The following is a 23,733-nucleotide window of genomic DNA, read 5'->3' as shown; positions in this document are numbered from 1 at the left end:
GTGGAACAACGGGCCGGTGAGGTGCAACCGCTGCCGTCTCCGCCGTCGCTGGGGCAGCTGCCGCGTTGGTCGCCTCAGGCACTGCCGCTCACTTTCCGACCGTCGCCTCTCCTCCCGATATCCCGCCCTGAGGAGGCTGAGGCGGAATAGCGGCAGGCGGCGAGGGGGACGGACCGGCCCCGCGGTGGCCGCAGTGACAGCCCGGCCCCGGCCCTCCGCCCGCTCTCGCCTCGGAGCCCGCAGCCACGATGAACCCGGGCGGCGGCAGCCCGTCGGCCGCGGCTAACTACCTGCTCTGTACCAACTGCCGGAAAGTGCTGCGGAAGGATAAAAGAATCAGAGTATGTCAACCCTTGACAAGAGGACCAAGTGCCTTTATTCCAGAGATGGAAGTTGTCCAAGCAAACACAGTGGTTGAATGTACTAACTTTCTTGTGGAAGAATACTCTGCATATGGTCGTCTGTACAACATCACCCAGGTCATGAGTTTACACACTCAGTATCTGGAGTCTTTCTTGCGGAGCCAGTTTTACATGTTAGGCATGGATGGTCCCCTTTCTCTACCATACAGGCACTATATTGCAATAATGGCTGCAGCTAGACATCAGTGTTCTTACTTAATAAACATGCATGTGGGTGAATTATTAAAGACTGGAGGTATTGCTGAGTGGTTGAATGGTTTGGCGTATGTGCCACAAAGACTGAAAAATCTTAATGAAATTAATAAGCTGCTAGCACACCGACCTTGGCTGATCACAAAAGAGCACATTCAGAAACTTGTCAAAACTGGAGAAAATAATTGGTCTTTGCCTGAACTGGTACATGCTGTGGTCCTACTGGCACATTATCATGCTTTGGCAAGCTTTGTTTTTGGTAGTGGTATCAATCCAGAGAGAGATCCAGAAATTTCCAATGGATTCAGGCAAATATCAGTCAACAATTTCTGCGTTTGTGATCTTGCTAATGACAACAACATAGAGAATGCATCCCTTTCAGGAAGCAACTTTGGAATTGTTGATTCTCTAAGTGAGCTAGAGGCCTTAATGGAAAGGATGAAAAGACTTCAAGAAGAAAGGGAAGATGAAGAGGCATCTCAGGAAGAAATGAGCACTCGTTTTGAGAAGGAGAAGAAAGGATGTCTTTTTGTGGTCTCTAGAGAGATACTTTTCATTCATTTCCTCATTCAGAGTTTGAAGATGACATGATTATAACATCTGATGTCTCTTGATATATTGAAGACCCTGGTTTTGGGTATGAAGACTTTGCCAGATGAGGAGAAGAGCATTTGCCAACATTCCGAGCTCAGGACTATACCTGGGAAAATCATGGGTTCTGCCTGGTGAACAGACTTTGTTCTGACATTGGGCATCTTCTTGATGAAACATTTTGGATGGTCTACAGTCTCACATATAACACTATGGCCACCCATGAGGATGTTGACACAACCATGCTGCGCAGAGCTTTATTTAACTATGTTCACTGTATGTTTGGAATCAGGTATGATGACTATGATTATGGAGAAGTTAATCAATTACTTGAAAGAAACTTGAAGGTTTACATTAAGACAGTGACCTGCTATCCTGAGAGAACTACAAAGCGCATATATGATAGTTACTGGCGGCAAACTCAAACACTCAAAAAAAGTTCATGTCAATCTACTTTTAATGGAAGCACGAATGCAAGCTGAACTTCTTTATGCTCTTCGTGCCATAACTCAGCATTTGACCTGAAGTATCACCCAAGGAAAATGTCATACATGTGTAAAAACCTTTCACATAAAATAAACATCAGAAGCTATTTGTGATATAGCATCAGAAATGATTCAGTTATCTAGTTTCAAAGTTTCGCCGTTTGTTTTTCGTTTTTGTTTTTTGCGGCTGTAATGTGCAGTGATGTGTTTCATTTTCCTTGATGTTTAACATTACTAACAATTGCAAAAATAATACTGAGGAGCACTATTTTGCATTGTTTATAGCTGGAGTTTTGGATACTGATCATAAATCACAAAGCTGGCTTATTAATGCTTAACTTCAGTGCTTTTGGGTTGTGTGTATGTGTATTTTTTCTCCCCCCAACCCCGCCCTTTTTTTTTTTTTTTTTTTAACAATAATGACAAGCGCTTACAATCTGCTCAAGCAATTGTTTTTCAGATATTGGAATTCAGCAAAGAATGACCTCTCTGGCCATTCTAAAATTTTAAGGTTGTGTCCTAAATCTGGTGGAGGAAAAGCATGCGCTGTTGAACCAAGCTGCTCACTGGACACCTATTTGTGTCCCCAGGAGATTATTTGTCAGGCACCGTTTTTTTTGTTTGTTTGTTCATTTGTTGTTGTTTTACTGCTATTGGTGATAACATGAAATGTGATATAGCCATTGTCCATAATTTAATGTGAAATTAATCATGATGAATTCTATAGCATGCTACTGAAATGCTAAATTCAGCTATTTTCTTTCTCTTCTAAAACAGAAGTTTCAGTTTTCCTATCAGATGTATATATTAAAAGTGGAATTATACACAATCCTATCACTGACAGTAATCCTCAGTCATCTTAAATAATCAGCGCTCACAGTGCTGCTTATAGTTCATTCAGTTGGCACATATAAACCTGTACCCACACAAGACTGATCAAAAATTTTCTTTGCACATTTTTCCCTTCTCATAGTTTTTCTATATTTTGTTAAGCAAAGGAAGGTTAATATGCCTATTTTTTTCCTGTTAGGCTTTTAGAAATTATTTTCCATGATTTTTCTTCTTATAATAGGTTAGACAGTTTATTATTCAAAGGTAAAAATTGTGTTTCTATGCATTAATGTAATTGAACAAAAAAACCAGAGTGCAATATGTTCAAAAAATACTCAACTAAACTTTCCCCGTCATGTCACTGCCAAAGTGTCCTTTTAAACAGAGCCATAGGCAGGGCGCGGTGGCTCACGCCTGTAATCCCAGCACTTTGGGAGGCCGAGGTGGGTGGATCACGAGGTCAAGAGATCGAGATCATCCTGGTCAATATGGTGAAACTCCGTCTCTACTAAAAATACAAAAAATTAGCTGGGCATGGTGGCACGTGCCTGTAATCCCAGCTACTCGGGAGGCTGAGGCAGGAGAATTGCCTGAACCCAGGAGGCGGAGGTTGCAGTGAGCCGAGATCGCGCCATTGCACTCCAGCCTGGGTAACAAGAGGGAAACTCTGTCTCAAACAAACAAACAAACAAACAAATAAACAGAGCCATAAAGAAATTTTTTCAAATTTCTTTATTGCACAGGCTGTTTTCAGTTTTACCTTACTGGGATTGAACAATGTTCCTTTTATAATGCCAAAGCATTCCCTTCCCTTCCCCATAAAAATTTCCTTGGACAATTGATTAAAAAAAGATAGCAAGTCATGGGGAGGAATAAGCAGCCAAAAAGTCACATTTTTGCATTGGTTTACATTGCTTGATTAGGCTATCTTCAGAGAGCACAACATTATGTGTTTATAGCTTAAATTTGTATTATGTCAACGATCCAGTGAAGAGCCTAAAGAGATGCTTGCAACTATCCAGTAGGACACAACTGCACTGCTTTTTAAATACTTTTTAGTTAGTTAAGGGTGACTTGAATTGTACACATACATGCTAATTTTTGAAAACATATCTATTTTTTTTATAGTAAATAATATAGGTAAAATGTTCTGTTAGAGTTCCCTCAAAGATTTCATTTTAGACTTAACTTGTGATACAGGATTTAACTTTTCTTTTGTGAAAGAATTGTGAACTAGCATTTCATTAAATCATTTTCCTCTTCAAAAAAAAATTTTTTTGTAGCAACTGGATCTTGCTGTGTTGCCCAGGATGGTCTCAAACTCCTGGCCTCAGGTGATCCTCCCACCTCAGCCTCCAGAATTGCTAGGACTACAGATGCAAGCCACTGCACACAGCTTATGTCTTTTCTTTTTTTCTTTCTCTTTCTTTTTTTTTTTGAGACAGGATCTTGCTCTGTTGCTCAGGCTGGAGTGCAGTGGTATAATCTCAGCTCACTGCAACCTCAACTTCTTAGGCTCAGTGATCCCCCGGCCTCAGCCTGCCAAGTAGTTGGGACTGCAGGTGCACACCACCATGTATGGCTAAGTTTTGTATTTTTTTTGGTAGAGATAGGGTATGACCATGTTGCCCAGGCTGGTCTGGAACTCCTGAACTCAAGCAATCTGCCCAGCCTGGCCTCCCAAGGTGCTGAGATTACAGTGTGAGCTACCATGCCCAGCCTCATGTCTTTTCTGTATTTATTTGTAGCTACTCTATTGCCTTCTATTGGATTTTTTTGTTTAGATTTTTAAAAACATTTACTTATTTGGAATACACACATATATATATGTATTTTAAATAACCCCACAATTTTTTTTTTGAGAGGGATTCTTGCTCTTGTCATCCAGGCTGGAGTGCAATGGCACGATCTTGGCTCACTGCAACCTCCAGGGTTCAAGCGATTCTCCTGCGTCAGCCTCCTGAGTAGCTGGGATTACAGGTATGTGCCACCATGCCCACCTGATTTTTGTATTTTTAGTAGAGATGGGGTTTCACCATGTTGGCCAGGATGGTCTTGATCTTTTGACCTTGTGATCCCCCACCTTGGCCTCCCAAAGTGCTGGGATTACGGGCATGAGCCACTGCACCCAGCCCAGAAATGTGTGTGTGTGTGTGTATGTGTGTGTCTGTGTGTGTGTATCAAGTTTAAAGCTATCTTTAGCTTCATCTTGAATGTCACAAGAATCCTAGAACAATTTAACTGTTATATCCCCCTAAATATACTTGATACTTTTGTCATGTACGTCTTTCTTTTTTTTAAACTCCTGAAACATTATTATGTGATTGATGTTTGTTTAGAGTTACCCAAGTACTTACACTTTCCTCCCTCATCATTCCTTCTTTTTTTTTGAGGCGGAGTTTCACTCTTGTTACCCAGGCTGGAGTGCAATGGCATGATCTCGGCTCACCGCAACCTCCACCTCCTGGGTTCAGGCAATTCTCCTTCCTCAGCCTCCTGAGTAGCTGGGATTACAGGCACGTGCCACCATGCCCAGCTAATTTTTTGTATTTTTTGTAGAGACGGGGTTTCACCATGTTGACCAGGATGGTCTCGATCTCCTGACCTCGGGATCCACCCACCTCGGCTTCCCAGAGTGCTGGGATTACAGGCTTGAGCCACCGCGCCCGGCCAATTCCTTCTTGAATATCATCCTTTCATGTAGAATCACTTTCACTCTGCTTGAAATATATTATTATTATTATTTGAGACAGAGTCTCATTCTTTTGCCCAGGCTAGAGTGCAGTGGTAAGATCTTGGCTCACTGCAACCTCTGCCTCCTAGGTTCAAGTGATTCTCCTGCCTCAGCCTCCTGAGTAGCTGGGATAACCGGCGTGCCCCACAACGCCTGGCTAATTTTTGTATTTTTAGTAGAGACGAGGTTTTGCCATATTGGTCAGGCTGGTCTTGAACTTCTGCCCTTGTGATCCACCAACCTTGGCCTCCCAAAGTGCTAGGATTATAGGCATGAGCCACTGTGCCTGGCTGAAATATATTCTTTTTTATATATTTTTATTCTTTAAAACTCCAGGCCAAAGCTGGGCACGGATTTTTAAATCTGCTAGCGTGATGGCATACGCCTGTAATCCCTGCTACTCAGGAGGCTGAGACACAAGAATCGCTTGAACCTGGGAGGCAGAGGTTGCAGTGAGCTGAGATTGAGCACTCCAGCCTAGGGGACAGAGTGAGACTACTTCTCAAAAAACAAACAACAACAACAACAAAAAAAACAGGCTGGGTGTGGTGGCTCAGGCCTATAATCCCAACACTTAGGGAGGCTGAGGCAGGTGGATCAAGACCAGCCTGGCTAACATGGTGAAACCCATCTCTACTAAAAACACAAAAATTAGCCAGGTGTGCTGGCACATGCCTGTATCCCAGCTACTTGGAAGGCTGAGGCAGGAGAATCGCTTGAGCTTGGGAGACAGAGGTTGTGGTGAGCTGAGATCACATCACTGCACTCCAGCCTGGGAGAAAGAGTGAAACCCTGTCTCAAAAATAAATAAACAACCCCTTTACTGAGAATCTTTTTGGACACAAAGTCATCCCCCCTTTTAAATGTTTTTACTCTGAAATCATTTTTTAAACTTTCATTTTTAAATAATCTCAGATTTAACAGAAGAGTTGCAAAGATAGTACAGAACGTGTCTGTGTACCCCTTACTTCGCTTTTGGGAAGAATGGGACAGGTGACATGTCCTTCTCATCACATCCTATCAGAGTCTATGTGGTATTAACCTCAATGGTTTAGTTAAGCAGATTTCTCCACTGTAAAGTTGTTCTTTTCCATTGTTTTGTTAGATGCTGGTTACCAAATCCAGCGTAAGGGAAACAGGAAGCCCCACCTCCGGGAAGGAAGTGTCAAATAATTTGTGGATGCAATATATAAAACATCGAGGACTCATGAAATAAATTATCCTTGTGGGGAGGGGGTTATGCATGGAGGCAAGGCTTGCAGAGGGGAGGAGTGTTATGAAGCTTTCCTCCAAAATGTAAATTGTCCTGGTCCCTGTCACTCTGATAGCAACCGTCTTGGACTTCCTATCACCTGTGGGGGTAAGCCTAGGTTGCTCAGTAGGATCTACAAAGCTCACCTGCCTGCCCCATTTTCTGCCCTTTTCAACTACCTGCAATGACTTGGATGTGCTGCTTTTTCGTATTTGCATGATTCTGCATGTCCAGTTCCACTCGGATGTTGAAAACTCGAAAGTTTTCGTCTCTCTGGAGCAGGTGGCAATTACATGACTGTTTCCACTTGACCCTTTTAAATGAGCAGCTAGCTGCTGTTAGGTGATTGAGTACACAGTAAGATCCATGAATCCTAAGATGATAAACCCCAGTCCTTTTCTTTTTTCAGTGTGGACTGATTTTTTAGGTTAGAGGTAACATTATTCCGGAGTCCTGTGACATGTATAACATTTTGTAAGTCCATGAATGACAGTGCTACAACAGCCAAAAAAAAAACAAATGCGAAGTAAGCATTTCTGTCCCTCCTTATGAGAATCGATTGTTACCCCCTTCAGGACTGAAAAGGTCCTATGTTATGTAATCAACCTACCACATAACAGCTGATACCCGGAAGTGATACCATACTGGGGACTCAAGACTGGTGGCTGCTGCTGGCATGCTGGGCCGAAGCATGGTCATGAGCCCATGATACCCAAGGCTGGCTTTGGTGAAGGGAAGTTCATGATGATGAGGTTTTGCACAGCTCCTGCTTTGCCACCACTGCCACTTTATTCATGAATCACTGAAGTGGTGGGAGAAGGAAGCTGGCTTCAGTCATCTTGCCAACCTGGTTATTAGGAGCCTTCTTCTTAGGGCTGTTGGTGAACATATATCTGGGCCCAGCGTTTTGCATACTACTGGCACGATCTGAGAGGTCTGTCCTCAAACCTCCTCCCCAAAGCAGCTACCCTCCAAATCAAGGTCATTCTAAGTCACTGATCATTCAGTCCAGCCACCAGCCTTTACCGGTGAATTGAGGTAGGTTCTCCATTCAGGCTAATCTCTTCTTGATGAAGTAGACAAGGAGATGTGCTGCTTGATGTTCTATCTGCCTGGAAGATTTCTCTGTATCACTGTCCTTCAGGACAACTTCAATTGATTGATTGATTGATTGATTGATTGAGATAGAGTTTTGCTCTTGTTGTCCAGGCTGGAATGCAACGGTGCCATCTTTGATCACTGTAACCTCTGCCTTCCAGGTTCAAGAGATTCTCTTGCCTCACCCTCCTGAGTAGCTGGGATTACAGGCATGTACCACTGTCCCCAGCTTTGTATTTTTAGTAGAGATGGGGTTTTACCATGTTGGCCAGGCTGGTCTCCAACTCCTGACCTCAGGTGATCTGCCCACCTTGGCCTCCCAAAGTGCTGGGATTACAGGCGTGAGCCACCATGGCCAGCCCCAGGACAACTTCTTAGTGAGGCTACAGCACCACAAATTCCATTGGTAAGCCAGGCTCAAAATAGTTTCTCCTCATTCAGTTGGATTGAGTGAAGAATTCTTCATAAGGACACAGTAGTGTCCACAGTTAAGCAGGGGCCAGAGTGCACTGTGAATAGACACACTGTAAATATGATCCATCTGTTTTGTTTTGTCTTTTTGGTCCAGGGCATGGAGTCTCGCTCTGCCACCCAGGCTGGAGTATAGTGGCACGATATCAGCTCACTGCAACCTCTACCTCCCAGGTTTAAGCAATTCTCCTGCCAGAGCCTCCCAGGTAGTGGGGATTACAGGCACGCTCAAGCACGCCTAGCTAATTTTTGTATTTTTAGTAGAGACAGGGTATCACCATGTTGGCCAGGCTGATCTCAACTTCCTGACCCCAGGTGATCCATCTGCCTTGGCCTCCCGAAGTGGTAGGATTACAGGCGTGAGCTACCGCACTGAGCCCTTGATCCATCTGTTCTTGAAGCAGTTGTCTTCCGGGGCCTGTTCCTTTGGATGATGTAGTACCAGTGAGCAGCATCAGTGAAGTGATTGGATTAGCTGACACCTGGTCCATGGAAGGCAGCTCAGCTTACCTGGTGCCTTGGTGGCTAATGGCTAGATGTTCAACTTCTACCAAAGCCCAGTGGCAAGGCAAGAGCTGTTTCTAAAAAAAAAAAATGCTGGCCAGGTGCAGTGGCTCATGCCTATAATCCCAGCACTTTGGGAGGCCGAGGTGGGTGGATCACAAGGTCAAGAGATCGAGACCATCCTGGTCAACATGGTGAAACCCCGTCTCTACTAAAAATACAAAAAAATTAGCTGGGCATAATGGCACGTGCCTGTAGTCCCAGCTACTCGGGAAGCTGAGGCAGGAGAATTGCTTGAATCCAGGAGGCGGAGGTTGCGGTGAGCCGAGATCTTGCCATTGCACTCCAGCCTGGGTAACAAGAGCGAAACTCCATCTCCAAAAAGGAAATGAAAAAAATTGGAAAGAGAAGTGATGAGTAAGAGACCATCAGAAATGACTGGATACATATGAAAGAGGAGTAAATGGACCTTTTAGAAATGGAAATCATGTCAATCTAAAATGAAAACTAAATGGAAGATTCAGAAGTAAATACACTGATGCTGCAACTGACTTTGGTGTGCACAGTGTTGAGATTGTGCATAGAGAGGTCAACAGTGGAAAGATATGTGACAAAACAAGGACAGTAAAATATTAATTGTAAAACATAGATGATGGGTGTATGGGAGTTTAACATAATATTCTTTCAACTTATCCATAGTTTGAAAATTATCATGGTAGAATATTGGGAAAAAACAGAAAAGTTAAACAGCATACTGGAAACGTTTAAATAGTGAACTAGAGGGTCAATCTGTAGGAATTTCAAAGACTGTAGTCCAGAAACAAGAAATAGAGACTGCAAGAGACTGCTCGCTATGGTCTACGTGCTCATGTTCCCCAGAAATTCCTATGTTGAAATCCCAAGCCCCGAGGTGATGGTATTAGAAGGTGGAGCCTTTGGGAGGTGATTAAGTCTTAAGGGCACACGATGAGATTAGTACCTTTTAAAAAGAGGCCCCACAGACAGCCCATCCCACTCCTTCCCCGTGAAACAGCAAGAAGACAGCCATCTATGAACCAGGAAAGGGGCCCTCACCAGAACCTGACCATGCTGCCACCTTGATCTTAGACTTCCCAGCCTCCAGACCTGTGAGAAATAATTTTTTGCTGTTTATAAGCCACCCAGTCAATGGTGTTTTTGTTATAGCAGCTTTAACAGACCTAGACACTCACTAACCTAAGTGCTTGTAGGCTGGTGTGGTGGCTCACACCTGTAATCCCAGCACTTTGGGAGGCCAAGGCGGTGGATCACTTGAGGTCAGGAGCTCGAGACCAGTCTAGCCAACATGGTGAAACCCCATCTTTACTAAAAATACAAAAATTAGCCAGGTGTGGTGTTGGGCACCTGTAATTGCAGCTGCTTGGGAAGCTGAGGCAGGAGAATCGCTTGAACCTGGGAGGTGGAGTTTGCAGTGAGCCGAGATCACACCACTGAAGGCTAGCCTGGGTGACAGAGTAAGACTCCATCTCAGAAAAAAAAAAAGATATGTGCCTGTAAAGTGAGAAGTTGCCATACACGTCCTACAAGTTCTCGAAGGAGCTAACAGAATGAGGGAGAGGCAATACTAAAGTAATAGTTGCTGAGAATTTTTCATAACTGATTAAAGTAATTCATAGATTCAGAAATTCCTATAAATGCCAAGAAGGATAAATAAAAAGCAACTTGCTTTCTACTAGGAGTTTACAGAGGATATATATTTCACAAAGAAAGAAAGCAATCCTGGACAAAAGATCTGAAGTGTGGGTCATTCTAAACAAACACTGGTGGTTAGAAAGCAATAATATTGTCCAACTTGTGGGGCTAAAGAAAACCGGCAAGAGCACCTTCCGTAGTTGAGCAGATAAACTGTGGCACATCCAAACAATGAAATCTTGTTCGGCAGTAAAAATAAATGAACTACCGGCCAGGTGCAGTGGCTCACACCTGTAATCCCAGCACTTTGGGAGGCTGAGGTAGCTGATCACGAGGTCAGGAGATCGAGACCATCCTGGCCAACATGGTGAAACCCCATCTCTACTAAAAATGCAAACAATTAGCCGGGGGTGATGGTGCATGCCTGTAGTCCCAGCTACTCGGGAGGCTGAGGCAGGCGAATTGCTTAAACCCAGGAGGCAGAGATTGCAGTGAGCCAAGATGGCACCATTGCACACCAGCCTGGGGACAGAGTGAGACTGTGTCTCAAAAAATTAATTAATTAATTAATTAATTTAATTAAAAATAAATAAATAAATGAGCTATCAAGTCATGAAAAGACATGGAGGAACCTTAATTGCAGATTGCTAAGTGAAATAAACCAATCTGAAAAGTCTACAGATTGTGTTATCCCAACTATACAGCATCCTGGAATAGGCAAAATTATGGTGACAATAAAAAGATCAGTGGTGTCAGGTTAGCAGAGAGGGAAGAATGACTATGTGGAACATGAAAGATTTCCAGGGCAGTGAAAATACCCTGTATGACACTACAATGGCGGAGACATTGTCTTTATACATTTATCCAAACCCATAGAATACACAATACCAAGAGTAAACCCTAATGTAAAGTATGGGCTTTGGGTGAAAATGATGTGTCAATGTAGGTTCATGGGTTATAGCAGAGGTACCGCTCTGGTGGAGGATGTTTATAATGGGTGAGGCTGTGCACCTGTGGAGGCAGGGAGTGTATGGAAAACATCTGTACTTCCCTCTTTTTTTCTTTTTTTTTGAGACAGGGTCTCTCTCTGTTACCCAGGCTAGAGTGCAGTGGTGCAATCTTGTGCACCGCAACTTCTGTCTCCTGGGTTCAAGCAATTCTCCTGCCTCCGCCTCCTGAGTAGCTGGGACTACAGGCACCCACCGCCGTGCCTGGCTAATTTTTGTATTTTTAGTAGACACGGGGTTTTACCATGTTGGCCAGGCTGGTCTCAAACTCCTGACCTTAAGTGATCTGCTCACCTCAGCCTCCCAAAGTGCTGGGATTAGAGGCATGAGCCACCACACTCAGGCTGTACTTTCCTCTTAATTTTACTGTGAAAAATTTTCTGTAAAAAAAAAAATTAAAAAGAAAATAAAAGGCCTGGTTAGACCCAATAGCAATGTAACCTGAGAAGGGGGTGACTGGAGTTAAAGGATGATTTGGTGTAAAGCTGACGACTTGAATCATCATTAGGTTTTGTTAAGGTAGGTGGTGAAAATTCCAAGGGTAACTACAGTAAGAAAAATATTTTAGTGCATATCTTTAAAACAGGTAAAGGACAAAATATGGAATGAGTTTATATTTAAAAACTAAATTTATGCTCTTTTTGCAGATAAAGAAATAAATTCCAGTGTATCATGATAATAAATGTAAAATAGTGAAAAATACAGTGAGTAATAATAGGTTTTCACATTGGATATACCTGCTCAGTTCTTTATCTGCAACTTACCCTTCAGATAAGTCACTCCCAGTCCCATAGAAGAAAGATAGAGTCGGGTAGAGGGAAGCAGGGATTTCTACTGTATCAGAAGCCCCTCTTCAATGGAAAACAGAAGCTAGAGAAACCTAATAACTCTTCCTGCTCTTAGGGTCTAGACATAGTTCTTTCCATTGTTAGGTTATTTCACAAAATTCAGTAAAAGGTGAATCCTAAAATACTTAAAAATCACTGGGCGTGGTGGCTCAAACCTGTAATCCCAGCACTTTGGGAGGCCGAGGCAGGCAGATCACCTTAGGAGTTCGAGACTAGCCTAGCTAACATGGTGAAACCCCGTCTCTACTAAAAATACAAAAAATTAGTTGGGTGTGGTGGCATGTGCCTGTAATCCCAGCTACTTTTAGGCTGAGGCAGGAGAATTGCTTCAATCTGGGAGCTAGAGGTTGCAGTGAGCCGAGATCACACTGTTACACTCTCGCTTGGATAACAAGAGTGAAACTCCATTTCAAAAAATAAAACTTAAAAAAAAAAAAACCTATAAAGGGTGTAAGAATTAACCACACACTTTAAATTTTTTCTTAGAAAAATATCAATATTCAGTCGGCCACAGTGGCTCACACCTGTAACCCCAGCACTTGGGGAGGCCGAGGCAGGTGGATCACCTGAGGTCGGGAGATCGAGACCAGTCTAACCAACATAGAGAAACCCTGTCTCTACTAAAAACACAAAATTATCCAGGCGTGGTGGTGCATGCCTGTAATCCCAGCTACTCAGGAGGCTGAGGCAGGAGAATTGCTTGAACCCAGGAGGCGGAGGTTACGGTGAGCAAAGATTGCACCATTGCACTCCAACCTAGACAATAAGAGAGAAACTCTGTCTCAAAAAAAAAAAAAAAAAAAAAAAGAATTCCCATGAAGGGAAAAATAAACTCTTGCTAAACACAATAGTGAGGCTATGAATTTATGTAGCTTTACTTTTTCCATTTCTTTCCATTTTCTCATTTGTATTTGACAAGTTCCATATTTACCATGTTTATGATACTCCCATCCATGAGCAATAAATATTTTCAACCATTTGTCAAGAACTTTAGGCTGGGAGTCGTGGCTCATGCCTATAATCCCAGCATTTTGGGAGGCCGAGGCAGGCAGATCACCTGAGGTCATGAGTTAGACCTGGCCAACATGGTGAAAACCCATCTCTAATAAAAATACAAAAATTAGCCAGGTGTGGTGGCTTGCACCTGTAATCCCAGCTACCTGGGAGGCTGAGGCAGGAGAATTGCTGGAACCTGGGAGTTGGAGGTTGCAGTGAGCCGAGACTGCACCACTGCACTCCAGCCTGAGCGGCAGAGCCAGACTCTGTCTCAAAAACCAAACCAACCAACCAACCAAACCAACAAACAAAAACAAGAATATTGCAATACATCGTATTTCATGATAAGGACACAGGAATACGAAAATGTCTTCGGCTATGTTTGGGGGAAAATACTATAGATAAAATTGTCCTTCACCTCTCTCTCGCAGCAATCTGGTTGGGGAAACTGAAATCACGGTAAATGCGGTAGCCCTATTAGCCTACAGGTGTTCTTATCTTCCATTCCATGCCTTGTTTAAGAAGGGGCATCTTATTAGCTGAGGGTGCTACCTGTGGTCCCAGGTACTCAGGAGGCTGAGACAGGAGGATCACTTTAGACAAGAAGCTCAAGGCTGCAGTTAGCTGTGATTGCAAGATTGCACTCCAGCCTTGGAGACAGAGTGAGACCCTGTCTCATGAGACTGACGAAAAGTTGCACAGAAGGTTGCTGGGAAGTCTTTTCCTTGCACTTAAGGGAGACTACTGGGAAAACAGGCTTATTCTCTCCCTGTGGATGTGGCAAAGAAACACGTACCCTCAACCCTCAACTCTTTTTTTATTTTGATATGGAGTTTCATTTTTGTTGCCCAGGCTGGAGTGCAACGGCACAATCTCAGCTCACTGCAACCTCTGCCTCCCAGGTTCAAGCAATTCTCCTGCCTTAGCCTCCCAAGTAACTGGGACTACAGGCATGTGCCACCATGCCCAGCTAATTTTGTATTTTTAGTAGAGATGGGGTTTCACCATGTTGGCCAGGCTGGTCTCAAATTCCTGACCTCAAGTGATCCATAGGCCTTGGCCGCCCAAAGTGCTGAGATCACAGGTGTGACCCACCGTGCCTGGCCTGGCCTCAACTTTTACCAGGAGTCATTCTGCCCAAAACACCTCCAAGGCCCACTGCCTCTGGACTTCACCAGCTAGCCTGATCAAGGTTTAAGGCAGTTTGTTTGAAGGATAGGCCAGTTTGTGTTCGATATTCTCTCACTAGGACCTAGAAGGTCTCTAGTTTATGTAATAATGATGCCTTCACATTAAGACATTATTGAAACATTCTGCTATGAATCTACTACTGAGAGAGCACACCTGCTTGGTGAGTTTGGAAAGCTTAGCAAGAACTACTTGGCTTGCATGTTAATGAAATGAGAATTAGCAGATTTCCCCCTATGGTTTGAAGTATATGTGAAACTCACTGTATGGCAGACACTCTAGCTGCCCACACAGTGTCTGCTTTCTCCTTCTTCTTTACTAACAAAACTCTGTTATGTTGTAGATAGCAAAACGTGTCCTTAAGATGACATACTCTTGTTTCTCCTGTATCTATGGAGAAGATCTTACATCAGCAAGATGTATACAGAAGTAATTGGGTAGGACTTGCAGAGAAGTTCTTTGAAAGGAGGACAGACCCCTATAGACCCTCTTTCGCTTCTTGTACCTTCTTGCTTTCTGGAATGTGGATGTGAGGTTTGGAACTCCAGAAGCCTTTTGGACAATAAAGCAACCTTGAGGATGGAAGTCACATGTTAAAGATGTGGACCAGAAAGATAGAAAAGGCCTGGGAACTTGATTGTGGAGCTGCCATCCAGTCGTGATCTCCCTGCCTCTGAGTTTCCATTACATGAAAAAGAATAAACCTAGCTAGGCAGGGTGGCTCTCGCCTGTCATTCCAGCACTTCAGGAAGCCGAAACGGGTGGATCACCTGAGGTATGGAATTTGAGACCAGCCTGGCCAACATGATGAAACTCTGTTTCTACTAAAAATACAAAAATTAGCAGAACATCTGTAGTCCCAGCTACTCAGGAGGCTTAGGCAGGAGAATCGCTTAAACCTGGGAGGCGGAGGTTACAGTGAGCCAAGATCCAACACTGCACTCCAGCCTGGGTGACAGAGTAAGACTCAGTCTCAAAAAAAAGAAAGAAAGAAAGAAAAAGAATAAACCTGTATCTTATCTGTTCCATGTTTTGATTTTCCATTATGTGTGCCAACAAAATCTAATCCCAATCAATGTGTGGCGTGCCACAGTTAAGAACAAAAACTCTGGAGTCAGATCTGAAATAGAGATCTTACTGTGCACCTGCGTAGCTGGGTGACCTCGGGCAAGTTAGTTAACCTCTCTAAGCCTCAGCTCATCGTCTATTACAAGGATCGTGGCTGGTCCCTACATGGTGAGACTGCTGTAAGGACTAAGTAAAATAACACATGTAAAATGCTTAGTGCAATGCCTGGCACAGGCATTCAGCACACATCAGTGGTACATCTGTTGTTTCCAGACAAATACAGAGGCTAGCTGAAACCACAGATATTACAGAGAGAGGCAAAGAAGAAATCGGTGGTCTCCAATCTAGACTGGACACCCTTATTACCCTTTCTCTGTAGCTCTTGTCTCCCAGCTCTCTCATTCACACTCCCAACACATTCTCCCCACACCTGTGTCTACACTCAAGATTCCTACCCCTCTTGGAATATGACACTGCCTCCCACTTCACAGAAAAAATTGGAATTATCAGGAGCGAAACCCCTGAATGTCCTGCTCCCATACCAACTAACTTCTTCCAAGGGCATTTCTTCTTCTGCTCAAAGCTAATTCTTCCATCTGTGCTTTGGGGCCAATTCCTCCCGTCAACTCAGAGATGTGGACTCATTGTACCCTACCTCCCCCTCTTGTGTCCCAGCTTACAGATGTGCTCACAGCTCTGCTGTCTTACAAAAATCAAGACAAGACAAAATACTATCCCTCTTTGAACATGGTACTGCAGGGATTGATCCTGCTTTCTCCTGCCTCTCCTAGCCAACCTCTTTATTAAGGGAAAGTCTATATTTGCTCTATCCACTGTTGGTAGCACCAGCTGCTATTTACTAAATATTGACTCTGTGCCAGATTATATATACATACTCTCCAATCTTCAAATCAATAACACAAAGCAAGACTATCACTATTTTGGGTGTGAATGAGATACCTGAAGCTCAAAGAGATTGAAGTCTCTCTTTCTGGTTCAAACAGCTAAAATTAAGATGTGACAGAATCAAGATTGCAACCCTAGTCTCTCTGAATGCAGTTCAGATTATTTGCATTCTCTCAGCAGTTCCCAAACCTGCCAGGGCATAAAATCTTCTAGAGGCCAGAAAAGGAAAACAACAAAAAGAAAAACAACAAACCAAAAACCCAACAGATTCTTGGGTCTCAGATCTACCAAATCATAGTCCCTTCATGAAGAGCCCAGGAATCTTGACCTTTACAGCTTGTGGGTGGATCTGATACAGCCCCACTGACATAGGGCTTCCCCATGCTGCCTCTCACCCTTGCATTCCTCACCTCATCCCAGTTCAGCTTCTAGCTCCACTTGTCAAACCAGATTACCTTCCCGAGACCTCCTCATGGCCAGATCCACCAGGCATTCTCCAACCTTTCTCTTGCTTGATTTGTTAACAGCATTTAACAAGCTGACTAATTTCTACCTTTCTTTGGTTTCCAGAATACCATACTTGACTCTTGGATTTCCTCCCTTCTTTTTGATCTTTCCTACTCTTTGTCTTTCAGCCTCTGGCCACCTCCTAAATGTTGGCACCCCACCTTAGTTTCTAACTACACTCTCTTCTCACTTTAAACACCATGCTTGGGTGATCTCATCCACTCCCATGGATCTAATTACTATTTGTATATTAATGACTCCCAAACTGATATTTCTAGCTTCCCTCTTGGCCACTGGATCTACTAGTTTGTATATGAGGAATAGCCAGTTGAGTATCACTTAGATCCCCTAACTCAACAGGTTCATTAAGGAATTCATGATCTTCCTGCTCCCCAGTCTGGCTCCACAGGGGCATTAGATGGCTCAGGCTGCCAGAACAAAATGTCATAGACTGAGTGGCTTAAACAACAGACATTTTCTCACAGTTCTGGAGGCTGGAAGTCTGAGATCAGGGCACCTGCATATTCTGGTGAGGGCTCTCTTCCTGGCTTGCAGATGACTGCCTTCTTGTCTATGCTCACGTGGCCTCTCCTCGATGCATGCTCACTGAGAAGGTGTAGTTTGCTGTCGCTCCCTCTCTCTCTGTTTTTGAGGGGGATGGAGTCTCGCTTTGTCATCCAAGCCGGAGTGCAGTGGCACCATCTCGGCTCCTTGCAACTTCCACCTCCTGGGGTCAAGCAATTATCTTCTGCCTCAGCCTCCCGAATAGCTGGGATTACAGGCATGTGCCACCAGGCCCAGCTAACTTTTGTATTTTTAGTAGAGGCAGTGTTTCACCATGTTGGCCAGCCTGGTCTTGAACTCCTGACCTCAAGTGATCCACCTGCCTCAGCCTCACAAAGTGCTGTGATTACAGGCATGAGCCACCTGTAATCCCAGAGAGACACTGGTCTCTCTCTCTTCTTATAGGGACACAAGTCTTATTGGATTAGAATCCACCCTTATAACCTTATTTCACTTTAATTACCTCCTAAAATCCCTATCTCCAAACACAATCACATGGAGAATTAGGGCTTCAACATACGGATTCTAGGGGAACACAAATATTCAGAACACAGCAACAGCTGTGGAACAGTTCAGCCATACTGTATGGTTGCTGAGTCACACCTTGTGCTCAGGAAGTCCCCATGCCTGATGTTTAATGCCCTTTGACAGGCATTCTGAAATGCTTGATAACGTGATCTTTGAATGTGTGTTTTGTCAGTGAAGTCCTCCGGGACAATGGAGCCTGTGCTGGGTGCTTGGAGCTTCAGCTGACATACCATCCCTGCACCTCTGGGACAGGGTCTCAGCCCACTGCTCCTACCCCCTGGCACCACAGGTCTCCCCTCCTCATCCCCTGTGGCTACTGCCACCTTCTGCACCCCCTGGAATGGGGTCCTGGGCATGGGTTGGGCACACGTATACTGTGGTATCTCAGGGCAAGGCCTAGCAGTGGCCATCCCAGCCCCAGGCTGGAGGTGCCATGGCACATTCAGGGGGCAGTTTATTAGGGGAAAGCCTGTTGCCCACACCTATCCACGCGTCTAGCATTGTCCTGGCACAGAAGTAACAATACTCGTGACAGCCACCCATGTAGAGACAGGGTTTTGCCAGGTTGGCGAGGCTGGTCTTGAACTCCTGACCTCAGGTGATCCCCTGCCTTGGCCTCCCAAAGTGCTGACATTACAGGCATGAGCCACAGTGCCCAGCCACATCTCAATTTTTTTGCAGGTTATAGCCTCACCTACTTAGGAAGCTGTTCAAAACCCTACACCCTGTCCTTCCCTTACTGTGCAGATATTTGATGTCACCATCTCTCGATACCAGCTTGCACAGAACTCGAGCCACATTTCTTCCTGTGCTCCAGCCTTACTACTCTTTTACCTACCTCAAAAATCTCTTCACTCATTTGATAATACGCATTCTATCCAACTGAAGTTCTACCTCCATTTTTATTTGATTTAATATACCTTTTAAAAGCATTACTGCTGAGTGTGGTGGCTCACCCCTATAATCCCAGCCCTTTGGGAGGCCAAGGTGGGCAGATCACCTGAGGTCAGGAGTTTGAGAACAGCTTAGCCAACATGGTGAAACCCTGACTCTACCAAAAATACAAAAATTAGCTGGACATGGTGGTGTATGCCTATAATCTCAGCTACTCAGGAGGCTGAGACAGGAGAATTGCTTGAACCCAGAAGGCGGAGGTTGCAGTGAACCAAGATCACACCACTGCACTCCAGCCCGCACAACAGACTGAGACACTGTATCAAAAGAAACAAAAACAAAACAAACAAAAAACGGAAAATTAGCCAGGTGTGATGGCACATGACTGTGGTCTCTTGTACTCAGGAGGCTGAGGTGGGAGAATGACCTAAGCTCAGGAAGTCAAGGCTGCAGTGAGTTGTGATTGCAATGCTGCATTCTAGCCTGGGTGACAGTGAAGAGCCTGTCTTTACATATATGGATTACCTCTCCCGATGACATACAGACTATTATCAACTGCCAACTTATAGATGCAGTTAACCAATTTCCCAGGACATAGAGCCAGGGTTTGAACCCAAACAGCAGCTATTGACCAGTGTCCGCGCTCTCCACCCCTGCCTAGCGCTGCCTCCAGCAAGCCTTCATGGCCACTCCAGGCCATTGCGCATTCTTGTTTGTCTGTTTGTTTATATGTGAAATGTCTTGCTAGAATTTTTTTCCTGACACATGGTGAAAGGTCCCTTTCATCTTCTTCTGGCTTTCTGGGTATCTGCTTTGTGGTATCTTAAAATTCTTAGATCAAGCATATTACACGATTCCATATACAGATTGACACATGATGCCTTTGTGGGTAAAAGGAGAGAGACAAAAAACTACACAAGAGCTTAACACTTCTTATGGTTCGTTAGCACAAAACTACATTTTTTGCAATTTTTCAAATGCGAGATCATAGGGGCTCAGTTTCTGCAATGACATGTGCATCAGTCTTCAATCACAGATTAGAAACTGCTCTGGGTGTCTTAAACAGAAAAGGAATTTAATCCAAGGAATCAGGTGCTTACAGACATGTTTGTGGGTTGGAAAAGCAGGCTTTAGGCTGGATCTTTCAAAATGACAGGGCCCCAGTAACCCCCTGCTTTTCCTGTAAGTGGCCTAAGTTAAACTCTGAAAATGGTGCATGATTCACTTGACCCACAACACCCACAAGATTACACAAATCACAAAGTTCAAATCTCTGTGTTCACTTCAGGAATACCCGTGAAACTGCCAAGGCCACCAAGGCTTTGCATATCCCCAAAGCCACCCAGTATCTGAAAGATGTCACAATATAGAAGCAACGTGTGCCATGCTGCCTTACCATAGTGGAGTCGGCAGCAGTGCCCAGGCCAGACAGTGGGGACAATGCAGGGTCGGTGGCTCAAATAGTGTGCTGAATTACTGCTGCCCCAAAATGCAGAGAGTAACGCTGTCCTTAAGAGTTTGGATGTAGATGCTGTAGTCATTGAGCACATGAAGGCGAACAAAGCCACCAAGATGTCCCATGAAACTCAGAGCTCATGGTCAGATGAACCCACGCACGCACTCCTCCTGACACGCTAAGATGACCCTTCCTGAAAACAAAACAAAACTGTTCCTAACTTGGAAGAGGAGGTTGCACAGAAGAAAAAGATATGCAGAAAGAAACTGAAGAAACAGAAAGTTATGGCTCGGGAATAAATTGGTATAACATAAATGCAAATAAAAGCCGAGGTGACCCTCGGATGCTGCAGGAACCTGCGGCGACTGCAGCCATGGGGGCGCACCTGGTCCGGCGCTACGTGGGCGATGCCTCGAATTTTCCAACCTTCCCTCCCGACTATGGCTTACCGGAGCGCAAGGAGCGCGAGATGGTGGCCACACAGCAGGAGAGGATGGACGCCCAGCCAGGCTCCAGCTGCGGGACTACTGTGCTCACTGCCTCATCCGGCTGCTCAAGTGCAAGCGCGACAACTTCCCCAACATCCTGGCCTGTAAGCACGAGCGGCACGAGTGGGAGGACTGCGAGCACCGAGACTATGTGATGAGAATGAAGGAGTTTGAGCGGGAGCGGCGGCTGCTCCTGCGGAAGCAGAGGCGGGAGAAGAAGGCAGCGGCGGGAGAAGAAGGCAGCTGCGGGCGAAGAAGGCGGCGGCGGCAGAGTTGGCCAAAGGCCAGGGACCCGGAAAAGTGGCCCCCGAGGTGGCTCTGTAGGGGGTGCGTCCCCCACCCTATGAGCCAGTCAAATAAAACCTTTGGGCCCCTCAAAAAAAAAAAAAAAAAAAAAACTGCCCGGCCAGTCGTGGTGGCTCACGCCTGTAGTCCCAGCACTTTGGGAAGCCGAGGTGGGAAGATTACCTGAAGTCAGGAGTTCAAGAGCAGCCTGACCAATGTGGTGAAACCCGATCTCTACAAAAAATACAAAATTAGCCAGGCATGGTGGCACATGCCTGCAATCTCATCTACTTGGGAAGCTGAAGCTGGAGAATTGCTTGAACCCGGGAGGTGGAGGTTGCAGCGAGCCAAGATCATGCCATTGCGCTCCAGCCTGGGCAACAAGAGCAAAACTCCATCTAAAAAAAGAAAAAAAAGTAAACCACCTGAGGGAATGGCTACTTTATGATTACCAGAAGCTTTTGGAATTAGGACATCACCATGTAAATCACAGGCTCTAGGACAGACACAGTTGACATTTCGGACAGGATAATTCTTTGTGAAGGGGGCTGCCCTGTGCATTGCAGGATGTCTCACAACGTCACTGGCTTCTACCCACTACATACAGATAGCACCCCCTCAGTCACAACAATAAGAAATGTCTCCAGGCTGGGCACTGAGGCTCATGCCTGTAATCCCAGTAATTTGGGAGGCTGAAGCCAGAGGATCACTTGAGCCCAGGAGTTCAAAACCAGCCTAGGGAACATAGGGAGACACCATCTCTACAAAAATGTTTTAAAAATTAGCCAGGCATAGTGGCACGTGCCTGTAGTTCTAGCTATTCAAGTGGCTAAGAGGGGGAGGATTGCTTGAGCCCAGGAGTTTGAGGCTGCAGTGAGCTATGATTGCACCACTGCACTCCAGCCTGGGTGACAGAGGAAGGCCCTATCTCAAAATAAGAAAGAAATGTGTCTAGACTTTGCTAAATCCCCCCCGGAAGCAAAATAGCCCCTGGTGGAGGACCTCTTGTCTAGAGCATCATAAGCTTAGCCAGTTGGAAGTCCAGAGGCCTGCTACAATGTTGCTTTCAACAGATTCTGGAGAACTGGAACAGGATGCCTTGGCTGTGTCCTGTGTATTTTGCAACACCACTGCAATAGCTACAAAGCCGTACTGCACCTGCTGCAGTCCCACAAAATCAATGCCTGCTGCCTTTCCTCTCACTTGACTCAGCTGCATATACACTTCCAGAAGCAGAGGCATCCGATTGGTGGAACATGAATCCCATCCAGACCCCAGCTGCAAGGGAGTCTGGGAAGTGTCATTTTTTAGTTTTTAGTTTTCCTGTTTTTGCAGTGCAAGAAGGTACCCTAGAAGAGAGGTTGAAATAAGTATTGAGAGAACCAGTCTACCATATCTGCTACAGCATGTCAACTTTTTGTTCTTGTCAAATGAAGCTGGTAAGTGGGAATGTTAATCTATTTGAATGGAAGTGTTTTGAAAAGAAAAGTGGGAGGGGTAAAACACCCTACCAGTGTCTATTATCAGGAAGAAGATACTTTTCTAGCATATCCTATTTTATTCTCATTGTCTTAATCTGTCTTCTAAACATTAGCAATTCTACTCTGTGATTTCATTTTACATGTGTAAATGTCTTGTCTCCCCGAAAATTTGCAAGTTCTTTAAGGGTAGGACTACTCCCTTAATTATTTTTTGTTTTTTATTCTTATTTATTTATTTATTTTTTGAGACAGAGTTCCAGGCTTGAGTGCAATGGCGCTATCTCAGCTCACGGCAACCTCCGCCTCCTGGGTTCTAGCGATTCTCCTGCCTCAGCCTCCCGAGTAGCTGGGACTACAGGCGTGCACCACCATGCCCAGGTAATTTTTGTATTTTTGGTAGAGACGGGGTTTCACCTTGTTGACCAAGATGGTCTCGGTCTCTTGACCTTGTGATCCACCTGCCTCGGCCTCCCAAAGTGCTAGGATTATAGGCGTGAGCCACCGTGCCCGGCCTGCCTTTTTTCTTTCCTTCTCTGCTGAATAATTGAGCCCAAAAACTAAGATCACAGACACTCAAGCCGATCTGTCTGGTTCAAGTCCCAGCTCTGAGACTTACGGGTTCTCATATAGTGTAGCTGGGGCTGGGGCTGGGTGCAGTGTTGGAGCTCTGGCCGGGTTAGTAGGTAGGGGAATAGGAGACAGAGTACACACTCAACAGGGCGCTGTTTAAAAAGTAAATATATGTTTTTGTTTTGTTTTGTTTTTTGAGATGGAGTCTGGCTCTGTCACTGAGGCTGGAGTGCAGTAGCATGATCTTAGCTCACTGCAACCTCCACCTCCCAGGTTCAAGCAATTCTTCTACCTCAACCTCCTGAGTAGCTGGGATTACAGGTGCCTGCTACTATGCCTGGCTAATTTTTTGTACTTCTAGTAGAGACAGTGTTTCACCATGTTGGCAAGGCTGGTCTCGAACTCCTGACCTCAAGTGATCCACCCCCCTCAGCTTCCAAAGTGCTGAGAATATAAGCCTGAGCCACCTAACCTGGCCAAATTGGGCAGTTACTCTGATTTTAGTTTAATGGGAGAAAAAAGACAAAGGGTGGCAAAGACTTCAGAACAGAACATATGAATTAATTTGGGTGACAAAATATTTATTTATTTATTAAGATGGAGTCTCACTCTGTTGCCCCGGCTGGAGTGCAGTGGTGCAATCTTGGCACACTGCAACCTCCACCTTCTGGGTTCAAGCCATGCTCCTGCCTCAGC

General features: G+C 44.8%; 2 pseudogenes; both read left to right on the top strand.

Annotated features, from left to right (window-relative positions):
* Window positions 1–1,811, top strand: LOC118146815 (sestrin-3 pseudogene; annotated as a pseudogene).
* Window positions 1,812–20,547: 18,736 nt separating this feature from the next.
* LOC100400217 (NADH dehydrogenase [ubiquinone] 1 beta subcomplex subunit 7-like) lies at window positions 20,548–21,025 on the top strand (annotated as a pseudogene).
* The last annotated feature ends 2,708 nt before the right edge of the window (window positions 21,026–23,733 follow it).

This window comes from Callithrix jacchus, chromosome 13 (genome assembly GCF_049354715.1).
Source record: "Callithrix jacchus isolate 240 chromosome 13, calJac240_pri, whole genome shotgun sequence".
Taxonomy (NCBI): domain Eukaryota; kingdom Metazoa; phylum Chordata; class Mammalia; order Primates; family Cebidae; genus Callithrix; species Callithrix jacchus.
Note: the sequence above shows the minus strand (reverse complement) of the source record. Positions and strands in the feature narration are given on the sequence as shown.